The following is a 22,449-nucleotide window of genomic DNA, read 5'->3' as shown; positions in this document are numbered from 1 at the left end:
CAGTGGGTATTTCTGTTGCTGCCTTTGTTCAGGCAGTCATGTTGGTGAGACTTTATGGATGTAGCTTCTGACATTACAAGGAAACACAGTCTCATAGCAAACTCTCTGGTCCTCTGGTTCTTATAATTCTGCCCCACCTCCTTCTCCAAGGTTCCCTGCACTTTATGAGCAAGAATAATTTTGTAGATATATCCATTGGAACTGGGCTTTCCAATTCTGTATTTTGATTGTTTGTGTTTTTCTGTAATAGTCTCGATTTGTTGCAAAGAGAAGTTTCCTTGAAGAGAGGTAAGGGCTACACTTATCAGTGGGTATAAGGGCAAATATTTAGAATGTAGTTAGGGATTATGCTGGTTTGGTAAAGTGGTGATACAGGTTATCTCCCAGGACCTAGTACTTCACTATCCTTGGGTATTTGGCTAGATTTCAAGTACCAGGTACTATTTCTCTTGTTGAGCAGGTCTTAAGTCCAATTATGGAGCTGTTGGTTACAGACAGGATGTGTGTGCCACTATGTTACTCTTAGGGTATTGTGCCATGCTGATTGCTGTGGTGGTTCACAGGCATCATAGCTGTGTTGGTTGTTTCTCTCCTTTGGAAGCTTGCATTGTGCCTTTTGATACCATGAAAGCTAGTTTCAAGAAGGAGGCTTTCAGGTCAGTTCCAGCTGAGAGTCCTGTAATAGACTATATCTTAACACCACAGATTCCATCACTTTCTTCATGGATTGGGAATATCTAAGTTTTTTACCAAAAAACCTCATTACTTTTTCTATAAAGACTTCTGATGTGTATTCTTATGTAGATAAATAATCTTTAGTAATTTAAAGTGACTAAGTAGGCCAAAACATGATGCAAATTTGACAAATTAGCATATATTAAATATTTCATCTTTCTACAAAGAATATAACAATATTTCATCCGTGTCTTTATTGTTTTACAGTATAGCTTCTGTAAAAAGACTTCATGACTGAATATTACCAAATGTATATAAATGTAGAGGTGTTTTCTTCTCTCTTACAATTCATCAGAGGGCGATTTCTTTATTTTACCCTTTTTATACCTTTGAATTTTATTTTTAAGAACTTTGGGTGAGCCAGGGACATAGTTCAGTGATGGAGTAATTTCCTGTCCACTAATAGAGAAAGACCAGGAAGTTGTTTTTCTTTCATTCAAATTGTTTAGCCTAGCAAGGAGGGGTTTTGCATGTCTGTAATCCCTGAACCTGGGAAGTGAACACAGGAGGATCAGTCATACAAAATCATCCTGTACTACAGGGCAAATTTGAGACCTACCTGGGCTATGTGAGACCCTATCTTAAAAAGCCAAACAACTTTTGGTAAGTGTTTAGCCTGTAAAGAGCTCATACCTCAGGCAGTGGGAGGTCTCCAGTCCTTTTCAAGCATTGAAGATGTTTTGCTTCCAAGATAGTGGGATGACTCAGAGAGCTCTAGACTAAAGAGCACAGGGCAGCTCATGAGTGAGCTCAGCAGGGCTTCATCCTTCCTTGAGGCTGACTTCACAGGCATTGGATGGTCCCCCTGTTCAAATCAGTGTAGAACTCATCATAAGTACACTCTGTAGTGGTTTTCCTTGATCCAGACCCAGTTAATTAACACACACAAGCTCTTAATTTTTCACTGTATAGACCACCTCTGTTGATATTAATTTGTATTCTCAAATGGTTTCTTTTTGGCAGATATTTCTAGAACATGACCTAAGACTGCCTGTATCTGAATTGTGCAGCACGCTAGTTAAATGTACAGATTCCTGTCCTGTGTCATAGACATCTTGGATCAGAAGCCCTGGAGGAGAAGCCTTAAAGAGGATGCTTGGGCAAAAAGAAACCTTACATTTTGGAGCAAAAATTTAGGAATATTAAATATCAGAATCCCTATCAATTCTAGAATAAAGGAAACTAGCAATATATAACATTACTGCAGTTGCCAGGGCACTTTGTTGTCATTGCTGCTGCTGCTATTTTTTTTTCAATCTTTTGAGTCAGGGTTTCTGTGTGTAGCTCTGGCTCTCCTGGAACTCACTCTGTAGACCAGACACAGAGATCCATTTGCTTTTGTCTGCTGAGTGCTGGGATTAAAGGAGTGAGCTACCACTGCCTGGCCAAAAAATGTTTTAAGGGTATGGAATTCTGGATATTCAGTTTTTCTCTGCAGTACTAAAATACTAACCTGTAAGAGGATAATTTTCCATCTTTCTGTCACCCACCACCCTCCCCCCATTGTCTTACATTTTAAAGAAAGGCCCTTCCTTGTACTAATCTGACTACACTGTCCCATGGGCAGAAAGATCTGTGGAATCCACTGGGCTAATGAGACACACAGTACAGTGACTGGAAGTCATACCGTGCAAGTAATAAATGAATAACACATCTTTTTGTGATCAGATGGATTTCTTGTTTGCTCCTATAAAACTGCAGGACATTCTAAAATGGACTGTAAAGTAATACATTATATTTGCTTGTTTCAGACGGTTTCATGTAAGACTGGCTGAGCTTGAACTCACTCTCTAGCCAAGGGTAACCTTGAACTTGTGCTCCTCCTTCCTCTACTTCCTGAGAGCTGAGTTTACGGTCTTGTGTGACCATGCCTGGTTTAACTGATGAACCACCAGAAAATAATTTAAATTATTTGTCCCAGGATTTTTGGCATCATTCTGACAGAATAAATAAATTGAGGGCAGCTTCTGTTTACTGTCACTTGTGAAGCAGTTTTTTCTCTCAGTAGTCACATAAATAATTAAGCAGAAGAAGATAGAGGTTTAACACTGAGGTTGGAGCTTGTCTCAATTCATCAATAAAATTATCTACAGATTCTTGGCCTGATTTTTATCAAAACCATGAAGTCCATGTCATTTGTAGAGACATTTCTGCTTAATATCTCCTTACCAATGTATAAAATATATTCGTGTTGTTGTTAACAGTAGCTGGCCAATAATAATTGAAGTAACTCAATTTAGAATTATGGGGGGGGCACACATACACATGTGTGCCTGTGCTCAAGAGAGTGAGCAGACCAGAGGTCAACATCAGGAGTCTTTCCGTCATTGCCTACCTTATTTTCTGAAGGGGGTGGGTGTCTCTCACTGACTCTGTGTTCACTGGTGACTCGTCTGGCTGGCCAGCTAGCCCCTGTGGTCCTCCTGTCTCCACTTTGCAGTGCTGGGATTCCATTCAGCTTTCTACATGGGTGTCGTGGGTCCAAACCCAGGTGTTCATGTTTGTTCTACAAGCACTTTACCCACTGAGACACATATCTTTAGTCCACAGAATAATGTTTTTTAATTTTGTGTTTTAGATAGGGTCTATTTACATAGCCCCAGCTGTAGACCAGGCTGGCATCAAAGCTCACAGAGATCCATCTGCCTCTGCCTCCCTAGTCCCAAGTGCTGGGATTAGGGTGTCCAGCAACTCCCCTGGCTCCTAGAATACAGTTTAAACACAACCCTATAGTCACAGGGACTAAACATGGTATAATTTCAATTTATAAACTTTTATGATATTTAAGATAACACAAAGAGTGTCAAGGATTAAAATATAGAGCAGAATCAGTTCTGTGATGGAAGTGGAACAGAGCAGGAATTGAAGGAGACACCTTGGATTAAAGAGCAGCTTGTGTGTGCATTAAAAATAGATGGTGGGATATTAGATCCTATTAGGTAGAGTTTTGTATTTTGGGTTTTTTGTTTATTTGTATTTTATGTGGATTGGTGTTTTGTCTGCACACATGTCTGTGTGAGGCTGTTGTTGGATCCCCTGGAACTGGAGTTAGACAGTTTCGAGCTGTCATGTGGGTGCTGGGAATTGAACCTGGGTCCAATTCCCAGGTAGCTCGTGCTAGAGTAGCTAGTGCTGTTAACCACTGAGCCATTTCTCCAGCCCCTGCCTTTTGTTTTTTGAGACAGGGTTTTTCTGTGTAGCATTGGCTGTCCTGGAACTATGTGTGTAGACCAGACTGCCCTCAAACTCAGAGATGAGCCTGCTTCTGCCTATCAAGTGGTGGGACTAAAGGCTTGTGCCTCCACACCTGGCCCATCAGGTTGATTTTTAAAGTCTCACAGTATTTTATTTTAGAATGAAGATATTTGCAGTATACATTCACAGTATTTTAATACTGAACAATTTTAAATGTTAGCTTCGAAGGACTCCGACCCGCTTGAGCATGGGGAGCATGGCTCTGGCAGGCCTTGCCCTTCTCTCCACTCCCTCTCCTTGCTAAAATCCCTTAGGTTCCATCCTAAAGTGAGCCACCAAGGTCTACACCCTTATTTGGCTACTTCCTCCTCCTGAGGCTGATGCAAAGGTCCAGCTATCAAGGTTTTAAGCTCAGCAATCAAAAGCCCCCTTTGGCTCACTTAGCATGCCCAATTCAAATTAACACAGGGTTTTCCCTTTATAAATTGTTCTTTGTCTGTCTGCCACTCCTGTCTTATCTGTCTCCTCTCCACCCAGAGGCAATCCTTTGTCCCTCTGGGACAAATATCCTGCCCTCTTTCCCCTGTTTCCTTCCCCTTCTCCCTCATCCTCTGTCTCCTGTCTTTGACTCTTATTCCCTGCCCTTTTTCCTCTGGGACAAATACATCTCCTTTGTGATGAGAACTCAGACTTGTGGGTCATGAGCCCATACTTTTCTTTGCAAACTTAGTAATGTGCAATTGGATTAGAAGCTTTATAAAACAAAATCCTTTTGCAAGTGATTGCAACAAAAAGTTTGAAGACCACTGTTTTAGGAAATCTAGTTCAGGCATCCGTGTATAGAATAGACTAGAACAGGGAAGAGTTGGGAGAAAACAGGCAGGATACCAGGCAGAAGACATTTAAGATTTTCCAGACCTGAAGAGTTCGAACAATATTAACTTTACATATATGGAAATGAAGAGAAACAGGCAGAGCCCAAAAGCAAATAAGAATTAATGTCTCCCTGGTTCATTCTTTAAGGCTTTAACAGCTGTCAAAACTGATTCCTAGTGTTTTCTGCCAGTAGACTGTGGCCTGACCTGGTTCTGAGCATCTCCTTCCTTCCTACCTTTCCCTCCTGTTCACCTGACATCCTGCCAAATGCTGCCTTATGATAGTGTGAGGCACAATACCTGGCCTCCGAGCATGTCTTTTCTAGCAGAGCACTGACAGCTGGGGATGACGCCAAGAGACAGATGTGTAGGCAGCAAACTCTCCTCCTCTTCCCTGCTTGCTTCAGCATGGACAGACCACCTTTGCAAAAAGAGGTGTAAATGTGCCACTCGGGCAGGAGTGAGACAGAGACAGTAAGCAGGGGTGTGGGAGCCTGAGCTGTTGTTTGTTTGTTTGTCTACATATTGACTGTAGGTTACATCCTAAAGTGAGCCACCAAGGTCTACTCCCTTATTTGGCTACTTCCTCCTCCTGAGGCTGATGCAAAGGTCCAGCTATCAAGGTTTTAAGTTCAGCAATCAAAAGCCCCCTTTGGCTCACTTAGCATGCCCAATTCAAATTAACACAGGGTTTTCCCTTGTACCTTTATAATGGCAGGTTGCAGAGCCTCAGGCTCTGCTGCCTGCTGGTGTGAGGTCCAGGGACACCCATTTTGCTGGCATGGATCTAATATGGATCTAATCTTATTTCTGTAGGCTTCAGTTTCTCTATTTCTGTGTTCTGACCACAGCTCAGGCCACAGCTGACTTGGTAAGTACTGATGGCAGTCATTTGTAGAATTTGGGAGCTCATTTTCCTAGCCTTCCCAGTCATTTTGTAAGCATCTAATTGTACAAATGCTTCTTGACTTATCCTTAGGGTCCATCCTGTAGTTCATCTTTGTGATCAGGTGGTTGACACAGGGCTGTGCTTTTCTGCCTACCACAACACCCGGAGGGGGTATCACACCAGTCCACACAATGTGTTAGCCAGGGGAAGATCAAAGTCCCCAAACTGAAGTAATACTACATTGACTACTGATACTTTTACAGCACTGTAAAGTTGAAGAAGCAGGCAATGCCATCACAATCGAACTATCTCTCAGTCAGGATGTTTGTATTTAACCTCTGAGTTCACGGTAGCTGGAATGGCTTCTTTCACTGGCAAGCACATTCTGGCTGACAGTCATTCACTGCTCTGAGCTCCTCTCCAGCCTCTGTACTGTCCCTTTGGTCTATATTGTCTCCACGTGGTTACTCGGGTGACCACCCCTCTTTCAGAGCTCTCTCCTTTTTTTTTTTTTTTTTTTTTTTTTTTTTGGTCTTCCTTTTGGGGGAAAAGGTCTTTTGTGACCTTTCTGGCAAAAGCTATTCATGAATGCATCCGAATGTGATTTCAGCATATCGAACCTTGACATGCTGCCTACATTATTGTCTGCCTCTGAGTTTAACTCATCAGTGTGGGACTCTACCACTCTTCAGTCTCTACTGTGTGCGTCAGCCTGGGCACCTCACTCACTTGCTACTTCATGGCAGGACTGTCTGATCTGTTTCCTTAGCAATGATCCTTTTTAGGTGGTTTGAAATGTTCTCTGAGATCTAATTTTAAAATGCCGATTCCTCAACCTAGCCTTGAATCAGTAGGCTGAGCTTCGGCTGGAAGTCTGCATTTTCAACAGTTACCGTGAGGCACTCTGACTCACAAGGACTTGAACTACGCCTGATGTCAGAGCCTAACCTACATTAATGGGTAGGGCAGAGACTAGACTCCAGTTCCTCCCTTCTTCCCTGGGCCATGGGGATGGGAAAAGGAGAGGTGGGAGGTGGCCTGTAGGTTGGAAGCCTGGCTGGCTGGCGTTATTATTATAGCTCTGGTTCACACAGGGAAGCAAGAAGGGAAACCAGTTTGTGTAGGAAGGTAATGAGCTCACCTCAGGCTGGTCGGGTTTGCCATCCAAGTGAAGATGACGTATTGGAACCTAGTAAAATACTTGATGAGTCAGGTCTGGAGGTTGGTTAGTGGGATTGATTCTCTGTTCAGGCTTCAGAGAGTCATTGCTATACCTAATTAGTCTTTAATGTGGCTCACTCACGGTTGTCTTGAAGATGAAATAAACCTACTGGTGTCATTCTCAACTTGGTATGGAATCAAATTCACTTTGTACTGGGTTGTCCAAGAGTTTTGAAAAGTGAAGAGGTTTATGCTGGGAAACTCATTATGGGTTGCCTATGAGATGCTGTAGGCTCGCTCTCTCTGGGAGACCTTACTGTCCGTTTCCCACGGTCCTCCTTCCCCTTTCTCCGGCCCACAGCAAAGTGCATCATGGTTGTAGAAACTGGGGAAGAGGCAAATGATGTAGAATGAGGGTGAGGGAGCAGAAAGGTGAAAGTAGAACTACTTTTTATTATTTGATTCAGCTGCCCACAAATCAGGCTAGGTTAAAAAATAATGTTTTTATCCTCAGCAAGCTTAATCTCTCCTGTAAGAAATGGAGCAGTCAGGCGCTTTGGTCAAACCAGTCATTTACCCTTCATGCTTAGCACAGATCCCCAGCTTCTTCCCAGGAGTCATTCGGCACGTCCCATTCCAGCACTCACCAAGAGATGCTAGACAGCAGTATGTACGAGTCCTTAACCACCTAAGATATCAAATGTCAGGAGGCGATACATGAATTGTCCTGAGGCAAACAGGGCTTAATGGAGGATCTCAAGCTTGCTAGAAAGGCAAACCATGGTCCTGTGTTAAAGATGTCTACATTTCAGAAGAGGAACTTGCACACCTCTGCACAGCATGAAGATTTGTTGGCAACCCAGTCGAACAGGACAGTAGGTCTGATTGGTCGCAACAGTCTTGTGAATTGGTTACTGGGCCTAAATGACTGTATACAAAGGCTACTATAATAACCAAGGGATGACCAAAGTGCTTCTGGATCAGAAGAAGCAGCCTCACGAGTCTAAGATTTCCTCCAGTACTGTCTGAGGATTTCCCTTCACTCGAAAACGAGATCTTTGGAGTTTCTTAGTTATTCCTCAAAGTCTTCCAGTCAAATACCCTTTCCTGTTAAAAGGAGTCTTCGGACACACTCCAAGAGGCCCCTCTGAAACCCAGTTTCTGGAGGAGGCAGTATTGATAATCAAGGAGTTCTTTCTGATACGAACTTGAAGAGAGGTGAATCTGAGTGTCAGTATTATATCAAGAAGCAGGAGATGCTGGACCAGAAGTATCCCTGTCCTGAGAGGATCCAGGATTGCAGTGAGCCAAGCGCTCTGTGACATGGGGAGTAGGGTAAGATTGCCTGTCAAGTACAGATTTGGCTGTTTCAAGACAGCTTGGTTTTGACTCGGCCTGTTAGACAAAATGAGCGTCAGTCCTACCAGGCTTGCCCACAGACCATTCCAGGGCAGGAGCTGGTGCCGGAGGACACGCAGGACGGGGATGTGCTATTGGGTGGTTCCTTCCGAGGGGCGGTTGGCAACTCTGACAAAGCTAAAAATATCCTTAGAGTCCACTTCCAAGACCCCTCTCCAGGCCAGTTCCACACACTGCGAGACAAAGACGTGTTCCATAAGCAGCAATGGTTCTCGTATCCACACCGCCATTGACTCCTTTCCAGCCAGCTCCCAGCACCCTAGAGCTCCAGGAAGAGTATGAAGAGAACAACCCCTCTGCTGGGAGCCCCAGGGCCCAGCGTAGGGTGGCCAGGCTTCCCAGGGTTGTGCAAGTAAATGGTGGAAGTGCACTAGAATGCGGCTTGTGTGTACTGACAGACACTAGGACCCGGCAGGCGCTACGCGCGCGTGCAGTCTGCTTACCCAGAGCAAGGACAAAGCCCAGCCAGGTGGCAATGGGAAATGGTACAATGTGTGTGTTAACTGGTGCAGAGACAGTGTGTTTATACATTTATACATGGAAGGGCTACTCCGTATCAACTATAATATGTTCATTTGGATTTCTCTTTCTCTGCCACCGCTTCTGTTGTTGTCGTCGTAAATGACAGCTAACCAGAATCAGATTACTGTTAAATTGCAAACCGTGAAAGGGTATTTTAATGACTTATTTGGAATATGTCAAACAGGTATTTTTAATAAGATGAAATACGTATGAAATGGTTATACTCCTCACTTTGGGTTCATCATGACTTCCCAAATGTGCTGCTAGTCACTTTTTTTTTTTTTTTTTTTTTGTCAAACTTAAGGTTTTGCAAATGCTGAAATTCTATCAATGAATGGTCTTTGTTAAACCTCAAGTGATGAATGAAATTTGAATAATGATAGCTACAATGTACATGAAAAATGTAAAGTTTGAAATATTTCAATATTTACAGTGAAGCACAGCTGCCTTTGGAAAACAACTATAAAACTTAATTTGTTTTTGTTTTTATCTATTGGAATGCATTATATCAGTTTCTCACTGCACATTCCTCATTTTTCATTCATTTATACCGCCAATTATTTAATTTTCTTTGATGTAAAGTAGTTTTTAGTATTTTCTTTATGTAGATGACTTTTTAAATTGGCATGTCCTTAAAGTTTATCTTCCTGTGTGTGTATCTGTGTATGCATGTGTGTGTGTTCGTGTTTTAATCATATTAATTTTACCAGGCAAAGCCAAGCCATACTGTTTAGAGCCAATTAATAAAACTGCTGTTTTTACGATGTATCATGCTAGGGTGGTAAAGACCCGTGAAATGGCTTATATTCTAGACTACTGGAAGAAATCGTGTAAACTTTACTTGCTTTTACTAAAAAGCAAGTAAAAAGGCAGGAGACTGGAATACTGAAGAGAAGGGAAGGGAAGGGAAGGGAAGGGAAGGGAAGGGAAGGGAAGGGAAAGAGAACCTTGTCTAAAGAATGGTTATGCCAGAGGATCGGAGATAGGAAAAGCCTGACGGTGTGTGGAAAGTTCTAGAAGGAAGCCAGGGTGTGAACTCTATTCTCTTTGGTTTCTTCAGCCAGCAGATAATGAATTTGAAAAGAAACAGCGAAATGTGTTGGAAATTAGATCACATTAGGTTAGTTCTGGTTGGATTTCTTCATAACATAGAAAAAAAAAGCTGGTGATCCTTTGCTGCAAAACCTTTCTGTTAGAGGTGGTTTATACCCTTTAAAGGGGGAAGAGGACTGAAGCTCCGCCCTTGGTCAGCCCAGATTCACACCAGTGATCAGTCCAAGCAATTGTCAGCCATATGTGAAATGTAGCTGCCATGGAAATGAAAACTGGAAAAGGATGTGAATAGAACAATCAAATGTCTTCTTTCTATAAATGAATTACATAATTTTTAAGAAGCCCACATATAAAAAGATGTGACTGAAACTGTCTCTCAGGTTTTTGTGCAAACATTCTAGGTGATCTTCTAACTGTATTGTAAAATCTGTTTTTTCTCCCTCTAAAAAATCAGAAGATTTTAGGTTCTCTTCTCCAGTGAAATATTATACAAAATAGGAACTAGGATTTTGTTAATGTAGATATATATGACTGAAACACACACACACACACACACACACACACACACACACACACACACACACACCACATCTGTTGCCAGAGTTTCTTGAAACGAAGGTCTTTTTGATAGAGTAAACATGTAAACTAGCAGGCTGGGAGTGTAGTTCAGTGGTACAGTGTTGGCTTAAGGCCCCGAGTTCAGTTCTCAGCATTGTGGGAGAGGAGGCAGAGGAGGAGGAGCAAGGAGAAGGAATTTAAAGTAGGGTATATGACTTATAATTGAGCACATTTATTTCCAAATTTGTGATGATTATATGGTAGCATCCTGACACATTCAGAAAAGCCGTTGCAAATGGAGTTATTTTTTTTTAATAAAAAATCCACATCTTTGTAATCTTGGGATACTGCATATAAACAGATACAACATTCATAAAGTCTCACAAACATGGCTGCCTAAACATGAGCTGAACAAGGATGACACCGATATACATGCCAAAGTGGAAAGACTATGAGGCCTCAACTTTATGCAAAGAACCACAGGCAGCTAAGAAATACTGAGAGTGGAAGAAATATTCTTCCCCAGGGAAGAGTACACTAATTGGTTATCCAATACCAAATGGTCAGTCTTAAAAACATACATACTGGTAACACTGTTCAGGCTGAGCAGATTATATTTATGAATATAACGTCTACACATATATACATATAACAATAATTAATGAAAAAATAGGCCATGAATTTAAAAGAGAGCAAGGAAGGCATATGAGAGAGTTTTGAGGGAGGAAAGGGAAGGAAGAAATGATGTAAATAATCTCAAAATATAAGAACAAAACCACAAAAATAAATACAATACATAAATCTTAATTCTGAGACCTATGCAAAAATCGTTTAACCAGTCAGAACTATCCATAAATATCTTCAGTCACGATATCCACTGAACCCTTAATGTGTTCTATATACTACAATAACATTAGAGAACAAAACAGATGCTTAAAATGAAACAAACAAATATTTTTTAAATTGGCAAACAAAAATAAGCATAGACAGGTAGACACTAAGATAATGGTAATTATGAATTCGTAAATTATAAATTGGAAGCATTTTTGAGCATGCTGTCAGTGTATAACAGGAGACCTACTCATACAAAAGTGGCAAAAAATATACTTTCTGATTATGTTTCTATTGAGACATTAAAGGTGAGTTCATGCTGGGAAGAAGAAAGGCTGGAGGTGGCCCCAAACCTGGGAAGAAGCACGATTCAGATGCATTCAAGAAGCCAATTCAGAACGACTTTCTCTCCATACCATGGAAGGAGTGGAGAGCTGCCCAGAGTAGTCAAACGGTACAGGACATTTTCACTAATGCATGAAGGGTAGCCGGTAAAGTATTAATTGGTGTGCTTTTAGTCCCAGAGCTACATTAACCTTCAACCTTCCACTACTCGGGCTGCAAGCCAAAAGCTGTTTCCCCAAGAGACAGACAGTGTGCCACCAAGAAAGCCAAGAAGAGAAACTTCAAATGCAGGATTTTTCAGAGTAAACAGTAGGAAACAGCTAAAGAGACTTGGAAAGTATGCTTGGAGTACACTCGGAGGGCTGAAGATTTGGGCCTGAGCACAACTCCATGGCTAAGAGAGCTCCCCATGGGCTGTGGAACGCAGCTGTACATCTGCCAGCCTGTCCAAAAAGCATCATGGCAGCAGGCTGGCCAGGAGGATCCCAGGGAGGGCAGCAAGCAGAGGAGGAGGAGCCAGGGTCAGTGTCCTGGAGTGGGACTGGGGATCACCTGCTGATTGATATATACAGCTGCTTGAATATAAATAATGGTTTTAAGGAGATGAGACTGCTTTTTGGAAAGTGATTGCAATAGGTCAGTCATGGTGGCATAAGCCTACAATACCATAACACCAGTATTTACAATGCAGAGGGAAGAGAATTGCAAGTTTTGGCTCAACCTGAGCTACATAGAGAGACTTCATCTCAAAGTGGGAAGAGAGAGGGATGGAGGGAAGGACGGAGGAAAGGAGAGAATAAAAAAGAAAAAGAAAAGAGACAAGTGATTCCAGTAGCTGGTAGCAGCGGTGATGAGTGGAGATAGTTAGCAGGTGTCTACCTTAGTCTTCAAGGGAGACCATAACAAAACGTCATACACAGTGCCTCAACAACACTCATTTCATTTTCATCTTTATGTAGCCTGGAAGAACTAGACCAAAGTCTGCAAGGGAGCTCAGTTTTTGGCTTTCAGAGTCATTACCTTGCTGTATCAGAGACAGAGTTTTAGTGCAAACAATTCGGCCCACAGCTGTGTATCTTTAGAAGACAGAGCTTGATTGACTATGTGGGCAGTGCAGAAGCTCTAGAGGGGAAGCCCAACAGGAACAATGCACCGTTTATGGAGGTGAAAAAATTTTTGCTGTCGCTATTTTTGTTTTGGGATCTTATGTAGTCCAGGCTGGCCTCCAATTCACCATATACCCAAGAATGACCCTAAGCTCCTGATCCTCTATCTCTGCTTCCAAAATGCCCCTGTATCTAGTTTAAGAAGAATTTTTTTGAGGGGGGAACATTTTTCAAACATTAAAATATTTATTTTTAAGTATCTCTAAGGGATACTTGTATTTTTAAGTATCAAAAGTGAAAGACTGAGGAGTGGTTGGTTATATGAGCTTATAATAAAGAAAAATTCATCTGGGATTCAGATATTGGTTTATGACTCGTTGGCCTATATACAGTGTTTTGTAGTCCCTGAACAAAACACTACAGGCTGTTGTTCAGCTTAGAATCAAAGGCAATGTATCCCCACAGTTCTGGAGGCTGCAAGTATAAGATCAGTGACTACGGAAGCCCAGTTTGCAGTTAATCAGCAGTGCCCTCTCACTGTGACCCACCATTGGAGAAAGCAGACCAGTGCTTAGCCTCCATGACCCAGTCACCGACCAATGATCCATCTCAAATGGCATAACATTAGGAATTAGCTGTTAGCGTGTAGATTTGAGAACACAGAATCATTCATCTATAACATGTGGTCAGCAAGCTAGAGGCGTGGGTGGAGCATCTTCAGGGCAGAGGTTCTCCAGCTAAAACCAGGGAATCTCTTGGGTGGCTTGTGAAAACAAATGGCCCTCACCCCTGGAATTCCAGATTCTACTGTACTTTCAGAGGCAGTGTGAGTATCTTAGGACTTTTGAAATACACTAATAAATTACTTTGCAGAGAGCTCAAAGGAATTACGTTTTTACCAGCTGGGTAAGAGAACATCTATCTTTTTTGTTTTTGTTTTTGTTTGCTTTGATACCTTAGCTTGACTTTCTTTTCTCCCCCCTCCTCTCTTTTTTATTTAAATTAGAAACAATCTTGTTTTACATGTCAATCCCCAGTTCCCTCTCACTCCCCTCCTCTCCTGCCCCCAACCGACCCCCTATCCCGTCCCCTTTCTGCTCCCCAGGGAGAGTGAGGCCTTCCATGAGGGAATCTTCAAAGTCTGTCACATCATTTGGAGCAGGGCCTAGGTTCTCCTCCATGTATCTAGGCTGAGAGAGTATCCCTCTGTGTGGAATGGGATCCCAAAGTCCATTCCTGTACTAAGGATAAATACTGATCCACTACCAGAGGGCCCATAGATTACCCAGTCCTTCTGACACCTATATTCAGAGGGTCTGGGTCAGTCCTATTCTGGTTTCCCAGCTATCAGTCTGGGGCCCATGAGCTCCCCTTGTTCTGGTCAGCTGTTTCTGTGGGTTTCTCCAACCTGATCTTGACCACTATGCTCATCACTCCTCCCTCTCTGCAACTGGATTCCAGGAGTTCAGCTCAGTGTTTAGCTGTGGGTGTCTGCTTCTGCTTCCATCAGCTACTGGATGAAGGCTCTAGGATGGCATATAAGGTAGTCATCAATATCATTATCAGGGGAGGGCATTTAAGGTAGCCTCTCCACTATTGCTTAGATTCTTAGTTGGGCTTATCGTTGTAGATCTCTGGACATCTCCCTAGTGCCAGATTTCTCTTTAAACCTATAATGTCTCCCTCTATTATGGTATCTCTTTTCTTGCTCTTCTCTATTCTTCCCCCAACCAAACCAATCTTCCTGTTCCCTCATGTCCTCCTCTCCCCTCCTCTTCTCCCCTTCTCTTTCTCTAAATCCCTCTCCCCTTCCCCATGCTCCCAATTTTATCAGGGGATCTTGACCCTTTCTCCTTCTCCAGAGGACCATGTATGTCTCTCTTAGGGTCCTCTTTGTTTCCTAGTTCTCTGGTGGTGTGCATTGTAGGCTGGTAATCCTTTGCTCTAGATCTAAAATCCATATATGAGTGAGTACATATCATGTTTGCCCTTTTGTGACTGGGTTAACTCACTCAGGATGGTTTCTTCTAGTTCCATCCATTTGCCTTCGAATTTCAAGATTCCATTGTTTTTTTTCCCCCGCTGAGTAGTACTCCATTGTGTAAATGTACCACATTTTCTCTATCTATTCTTCAGTTGAGGGGCATCTAAGTTGCTTCCAGGTTCTGGCTATTACAAATAATGCTGCTATGAACATAGTTGAACAGATGTCCTTGTGATATGAATGTGCATCCTTTGGGTATATGCCTAAGAGTGGAATTGCAGGATCTTAAAGTAGACTGATTCCCATTTTCCTGAGGAATCTCTACTGATTTCCAAAGTGGCTGTATGAGTTTGCACTCCCACTAGCAGTGGAGGAGGAGAACACCTATCTTAATCTACCCTTTTCTACATTGAATATTATAATTGGTTTTAAAAATTAGAAGCAGGGAGGTGATCTCATTTAAAAATACCATCTTTATGTCCTTTGAGTTTTTGGTTAAAAACTCTTAATTTTTAAATATATTTTAGCATGCTTATTGCATTTCATGATAGGCAAATCTGGGAAACAATTCAGACAGATATGATTACACTAATTCACGTTAATATCTGTGATTGCAGAGATGGTGCTATTTCACGTTGAGTAACATATAGGGGAAGTGAAACTAAGACTGTCCCTCTAGTTGACTCTAGGCTGTCCTGTGGCCTTTTAAGGGAGCAGGGCCCCAGAAATAATTCTTCTAAATGTAGAACATACTTGACCAGCATTGGCAAACTTGACATGACCTAATGTTCTGTTGCACTGGTTCCCATTGCCAGCCCAAATGCTTTGTCGGACAGCAGTGAGGCTGCTGCTGACAAAACCAGAGCCTGCTGGGAACTCAGCTGTCTTGTCTCCTTGGCTCTTTCAATCAAAACTGCACTGCTTTCCTGACAGCGCCTTTCAGTTTGAGATGAAACTGTACTTCAACATATGCTTCAAACACTCCGACTTGGCCCTAACCTGAGGCCTCCTTTGTTAATTTGCCATCTTATCTGACTCAGGCCCCTGTCATCATTCCCTTTGACATCTGACAGTTCAATGCCACAAAGCTTCGATGATTGATGTCTGGCTTGATGGATGGTTTAAATTTCTTAAACATTGAGCCCAGACTGAATTAATCATCGCTAGAGACATTTTCTAGCTCTCTGAAGTAAAGACTAACCATAAGATTTTCCCAGTAAAATGCATAAGAAGATAATATGCCATTATGGGAAGACCCACTCTTTCCCTAGCCAAAGGAGATGAGAGTTCACAGTATATTTTCTATTCAGATGTAGATTTGGAGTCCTCTAGCAGCTTTTAGCTAGAAAAAGAGGAGTGGACTTGAACTCTGTGCTTAGGCAGTCACGAAAGTTTGGCCATGTGACCTGGAACCACTGTCTTCTCTTCTCAGAGTTGATTCCTTCATTTTGCAGTGGGGCAATGTGTGTGTTACTGAGTCTCTGGGAGATGAGTAAACTGGCATGCATAGTGTGGGGCCTCTCATGTCAGTAGGAACCACCTTATGAAAGAGATTTTATTAAAGGACTAGGACACATGAGGTAGTCTCCTCATTAATAAATAGCCTTCAGGGGTTTAGCCACAAGGGTTTGAGTAACTATTTTTGGCTTTGGAGTTTCCCCGGCATACCCTCATTTAGTTTATATGAAAATGAATAGCCCTGAGCAGACAAATGTTCTTTAGGGGTAAGCACTCTCAAGACAAATTTGCAAAAAGGTATTTAGTGTCCAAGAATCAAGTAATTATGTTTGAATGTTCCACATGAAGACAGAGTGTCCCGATTAGTCCAATGTCTTTTGTTTGTCGTTATTAACAGGGTGACCTCATTTCTTTCTATATTCTATGATGAAAAAAGATGATGAGTTGGAAGCTGGGGGCCATCCCTACCTGAGGCTCCCTTGAAAGCCTCTCTGGTAGTTTTCAACTAGCTCTCCACCTTCCATTTCCTGGAGATTCTTTTTTCACAATGACTGTAAAACCATGAGAAGAGTTTCCAAAAATTACAAATTGAGTAGAGACTGGCTGGAATTTAGACACCTTTGATGCAGTATGAGATTCAACAACCCCCATTTCTTCATCATCTGTATACAGTTGCTAAAATAAGATCCTTAATATCTTTGGAGGAGACAGGTTAGCTTAGGCTCATTGCTGCTTACTGCAAAGAAAAAATATTACTATAAATTATTTTTAATTTAATTTCTTTGGTCAGTTCAGATTATGTCCCCACCCAACCTCCAAATCTTTACAGTTCAAATCTGACATGTGATATTACTTGCATATATTCCCTTAAGAATGCTGAATAGGAGTGATATTAATCAGAGTTTATAAAATACAGAGTAAGTTAGAGGCTGGTAATTAAGTTTATAAGGGAGAATTCCTTCTCTAGTGAAACTTCTCTGATCTGATGGAGCTGATGATAAGTGATGGAAACCACAGGCTGGAGCTTGGGAAGAGCTCTAACCTAGATTTAAAGGCCATTGCCAACCAATCTTGTCACCCTGGTCACATCTGATAATTCTGTAGTCTTTGGTTTCTTAATATTGGGTAGCTAAGCAAAATAATCCCCATGGCTTCTTCTCTGAAGTCAATGTATAGGAACTCATCTACTGTATAAACCATGACCCGAATTCCTGTCTTGGAAATTCTGAATCTCTTATGGAATTTTTAATGGAGTCAGGAATTTTCCAAAATGAGTTTCCATCATCCATTCCTTCTATTGTTAAGTGAAACCGATAGTAGACTTTCAAATTTTCATTATAGAAACAGCAATTTATCATTAAGTTCAAGAACATATGATGGAAAAGAAAGGTTCAAGCTTACAACATTCCTTTTACATAACATAGGATAACTAAGTTATCCAATTATTCTTTATCACACATCTCCATAAGGCTTAAGCAGTGGTTCTCCCATTTGACTTACGTAACTTGGAGTTATCGAGTACATGTCAATTTACCCCACCACAGCCCGTGACTTGAGTACTGACTTTAAAATCACATTGTGTTTCTTACAATTCCCTTGCTAATTCTGACCCATTGAACAAGGTTGCTATTAGTTGTCTGCTCTTTTGAACAGTCAGGATGACTCTTACAATTTAAGAAAAAAACTAGAATGAAAATGCTATGTGTATTGGCTATAAAAAAGACTAGCATACTTGGCAGTCAGCTTATTGTTTTAAAATTACTTTTGAGTGGAAAATTGAGAAAGCTCAAGGCTATTAATACTGGTATGAGGTGGGCGTGTGAACCCGCATAGTTGACTGTGGTGGCAGAGAGTGTGAAGCTGCTGTAGCTCAGAAGAACCACATCCCTGCTTTTATTTTGACACCTTCTCAGCATATGGTTTCATGACTCGGAAAAAAGATGTAGTTAATGCTGAAATCATCAGAACTATTTCATTCAAGGGGCGGGGGAGATTTCAATTTGTGATCTAGAACTCAAGCATAACAATGAATATTGTGTTAATTCGGATTCCACTTGGTGAAGGATATTAAACATTTTTTTATGAGTATTTGTAGTGACTATGACCAGAAAGTTCCTCATTCTTCCCAGGCAGGAAGTTGCCAGGTGTCATTTTATGTGCTAAGTGTCGTCAGCTGCACCTCTTTTCTGTGTTTTTGCCACTGAGGAGGTTGTCATTATCCCCTCTTCCCTGGGTGTTGCACCATCTTTCTGACTGGCCTGTGCTGATTTCCTATCCTGCTAACTGGTCATCTAAAACACATCAATTGGATTATGGCTGTCTGCTGCTAAAATATTCTCCATGGGTTCGTGTTGTCTTCATTGTGTAGCAAAGGGTTCTTTGCCACTGGCACCCACCATCTGCTCCTTTATCTGCAATCATCTTTTCCATCTCTCAACCTTGACTGTTTGGTTGTGTTGAACCCATTGTGCTTCCCTAAGACACCTCCCACTCTTAGCACACACTTCCTTCACTCTGTACCTCAATAATATAGCACCCCCTGATCTCAGTGTTCTCCACTTCCTCATGTGAGACTCAGTGGCCGAATCCTTTCATTTGTGTGTCCCCTAGAATGGCATTGATCTTCCAATGTGTCACTTTGCATGCTTCCTTTGTCTCTAGAGGACACCTAGTCCCAGCTCTGTAGTTTAGTGGTCTTTCCCTAAAGTGAGAACTATGCCCTTCTCATCCTTTACCTCAGACTGGGCACATCTGGCACATACTAGGTATTCTGTAAATGTCTATCAAAAGAGTCAATGTATGAATTGTCCAAGAAAAAAGTGTTGAACATGGAATAACATTAAAATGGGGGTTAGTTTTGACAATTGTTGCTTCAATTTTTTTCTAATGCTATTGAAATTGCTTCAACCTACAATGAAAAAGTCAAAAACAGCATTACAAAGCCAAAACTTACAGTAAAGATTCTTTTCCACATGACCAAAATGACCACATTAAGACAACACCCATTCCCAACACGTCTTAATTTTACCTGGAGAGAAGAAGAATTCTTTGAACTCATGATTTCTCCTTTCAGGTTGCAGGAATCACTGGTATAGCAAAACCTTGGAATCTTCTCAATCACATTCAAAACAGTGATAAATACTGTTCCTATCTCTCCAACAATTTCTGTGAAATTTTTACTTTTCTTTTCATGATTTACTTTCTGGAAAAATGCAACTCCCCAGTAGCTTGGCTTTCATAGGACAAATAGTCACCAACCCAGGATAAAACTCCATGACAAAGATGTGCAGAAATCTCGACAGATATCCTTCTATGAGCTTGATGTCTACATAAGCCCCACTAATGTGGATAAAATAAAAGAACATAGAACTTCTAGATTTAGAAGGAGAAGCACACCAATGGCCCAAATTAAATTTCTATGTTGTCCTGAGTGTTGGGAGATGCAGCGAAGGGATGCTTGCTTCTTGCTTTCATCATTTCCCTAGTTGTCTCTTAAGGCAGTGGTCCTCAACCTTCCTAAAGCTGCCCCACTTTAGTACAGTTCTTCATGTTGTACTAATCCCACCATAAAATTATTTCATTGCTATTTCATAACTAATTTTGTTACTGTTGTTAATCATAATGTAAATATCTGCTATGTAGGATATCTGATATGTGACTCCTGTGAAAGGGTTGTCTAACCTCAAAAAGGTCAAGCATAAGTTGAGAACCACTGTCTTAAGGGTTTGGTTGGTTTCGTGTTTTTTTTTCCAATACAGATATGAACAAATGATATGATACAACTACACAGTCATCTGAAAGTGGTTATTACAGCTGAAAGTCTGAAACCAAAGTGGCAGGATAGCACTCTCTGCCAAAACTAAGTGATAGATTTCATTATTTCAGCTTTAAAGCTGTCCTCTAGAGTGTTCAAAAACAGTTTAAATAAGTTAGAAATGTCATACAGTGTGTGCAATGGATTCTAAATAAATAGAACTTCTGTATAGGGCTCGATGTACATAGCATTACTATATTAATAAGTGTAGTTAGAAGGATTTCTAGGAAACCGTGATTGTCAAGAAAATCTGATGGTTGTAAACACTGAGGAAAATAATAATGGCTTTGATCTGCACAAGGAAAAGGAAGGAAAGAATTGAAAAAGAAAATTAAAATAAAAAGGAAATGCCTGCATACCCACACATGGACAGATTTGAATGAAATAATGGAAAAAGAAAGAAAAACACCTTTTGAAGTATTAGCAATGATTACTCCAGGGTGGCAAGGTTATTGATAGACTTCATAATTTTGTTTCATTTTACTCATTTCCTAAATTGCACATGTATTATTTTTAGAACAAAATCAACAGCCTCTGTAACTTACTGCTTTTGAAGATGGTGTTACTGTGCCAGTGAGGGCTGTGTGCAGTCATGTTAAGTGTGAAGGCCACGTGAGGGCAGATAACTCCATTGCACTGGAGAGAAACTCTCAAGATGATGGGTATGAGGCAGGCAGTTTGGCATTGTAGGTGGGTCATGGGGGAAGGGTGTGCTGTGTCTTCAGGGACAGCTGTTGCTCATTGCCAATTGACCGTTGCAATGCCAATTTTTCACCACAATCAAGATATCTAATTGTTATTTGAAAATTGTAGTGCCATAAATGAATTATTACTTTTTAAAAAAATCATCAACACTGTCTCTACCAAATCAAAAATATCTGCAGGCCACATGTAACACCAGGAAGTACGTTTAAACTTTTCTTTATATGTTTTGGTTTATAATTTGTTAACCTGGTTTACAATGCTTCTGTATTGATACTGGGAAATGAATGAAAATACAGTAACATTTGTGTACCATACACAGAGAAGCTTCTCATTGCCTACCTGTATCCAACTCTGGCTTCTAATGTCTAGATCTTACCTTTGTCCCCAAAATAGCTAAAGTGCTCAAGGGCTAAAAGCTTAACTATCTCAGATTAAGCCCACAGTCTGCTCTGCCTTAGAAAGCAGGGAGTAGGCCGGGCTGTGGCTTGATGGTAGGAGCTTGCCTAGCATGTGGAAGGCCCTAGTGCTCGCTTGAATGAGCGGGGTAGAATGGGGAACAGTACTGTGTGGAGAAGTCCCCAGTGGAAAGCAGGGAGGGAGCTGTCTGGGCTAGAGGATCTAGACCTGATCAGCTGATGTAAAGTCTTTGTATCCTTGAGGCTTGGCCCAGGCCCTGCTTTAGAAAAATGCCAAGAAATGTTTGTTGGATGATTAAAATGCAATCCAGAGCTCTGACTCAGGAGGGAGGGATCTGGTCTCAAGTTTCTACTAGGTTTTTGAGAATGAAGGTGGGTTTTCCTTTCCTCTTCACCACGCTCCTTTCCCCTCTGACCTTCCACTCCAGGCACTGAAGAGTTTCCAAACACCAGGTGGTCACACCATCTTCTCCTGTAACCTTCAACACTTCTGCCTGCCTCCCCCCTCCCTCCTCCCCTCCCTCCTCCCCTCTTCACCTGCTCCCAGGCCAGCACCTGCCTTCATTTTTTTCTCATTTGGGAAATGCTTATTAGTTAACTGAGAGCACACCAAGATTTCCAAGGCATACGAAAGCCTAAGAGAATTTGCTGGAGTCCTGGACTTCCGCATTCCTCTTAAATCTTATCTGTCTCTCAGCGCCTTGCAGCGTCAGTCCGCCTTCTTGGTTCTCAGCTTCCCTTGCACAATTCCCTCCCCATCACCAGTGTTGGGAAACTTTGCATTCGGCAGTTAGGAAATGCCAGCATTCAGCAGCACATTGCCCCAGGGTGGAAGACGCTCTTAACAAATAGGCAATTCATACTATTAGTGTGGACGGTGAGAAGTGAGTGATTATTACAACCGGGTAACAAGTCATTTAGCAACAAAATTAAAGGAGGAACTTTGAGTGGTCAGTTGGAGACTCATTAAAATACAATTTTTGATGGTACATTACTATGTGATTTTAGACATATAACTAGAGGTGTTCAAATAATTGCAGACTACAATAAAATCCCTGTTCAAGCTACTCATTTACATGGGTAAGTTCTTTTCAGAACGTGAATTTAAAAAGGACTAAAATATGTGTCTAATTATAACAATATTAATATTAACTGACATATACATAAATTAATCAAAATAGGCTTTACTATTTGACCACATAATGCATTTGCAATAATTTTAAAGTATCTAAACATGCCACTTGTGCATATTTGTTAATATTATTTAACTATTCTATTGATCAATTGGTCTTTGGTTTTTTGAGACTGGTTTCTCTGTGTAGCTCTGCTTGTCCTGGAACTCACTCCATAGACCAGGCTGGCCACATACTCAGAGATCCGCCT

The 22,449-nt window shown here is 41.4% G+C and overlaps 1 pseudogene; it reads left to right on the top strand.

Annotated features, from left to right (window-relative positions):
• The first annotated feature begins 7,353 nt into the window (after nt 1-7,353).
• The window catches only part of LOC113833166, a 61,328-nt pseudogene continuing 46,232 nt past the window's right edge, over nt 7,354-22,449 (top strand).

Source organism: Cricetulus griseus, assembly GCF_003668045.3.
Source record: "Cricetulus griseus strain 17A/GY chromosome 1 unlocalized genomic scaffold, alternate assembly CriGri-PICRH-1.0 chr1_0, whole genome shotgun sequence".
Taxonomy (NCBI): Eukaryota; Metazoa; Chordata; class Mammalia; order Rodentia; family Cricetidae; genus Cricetulus; species Cricetulus griseus.
Note: the sequence above shows the minus strand (reverse complement) of the source record. Positions and strands in the feature narration are given on the sequence as shown.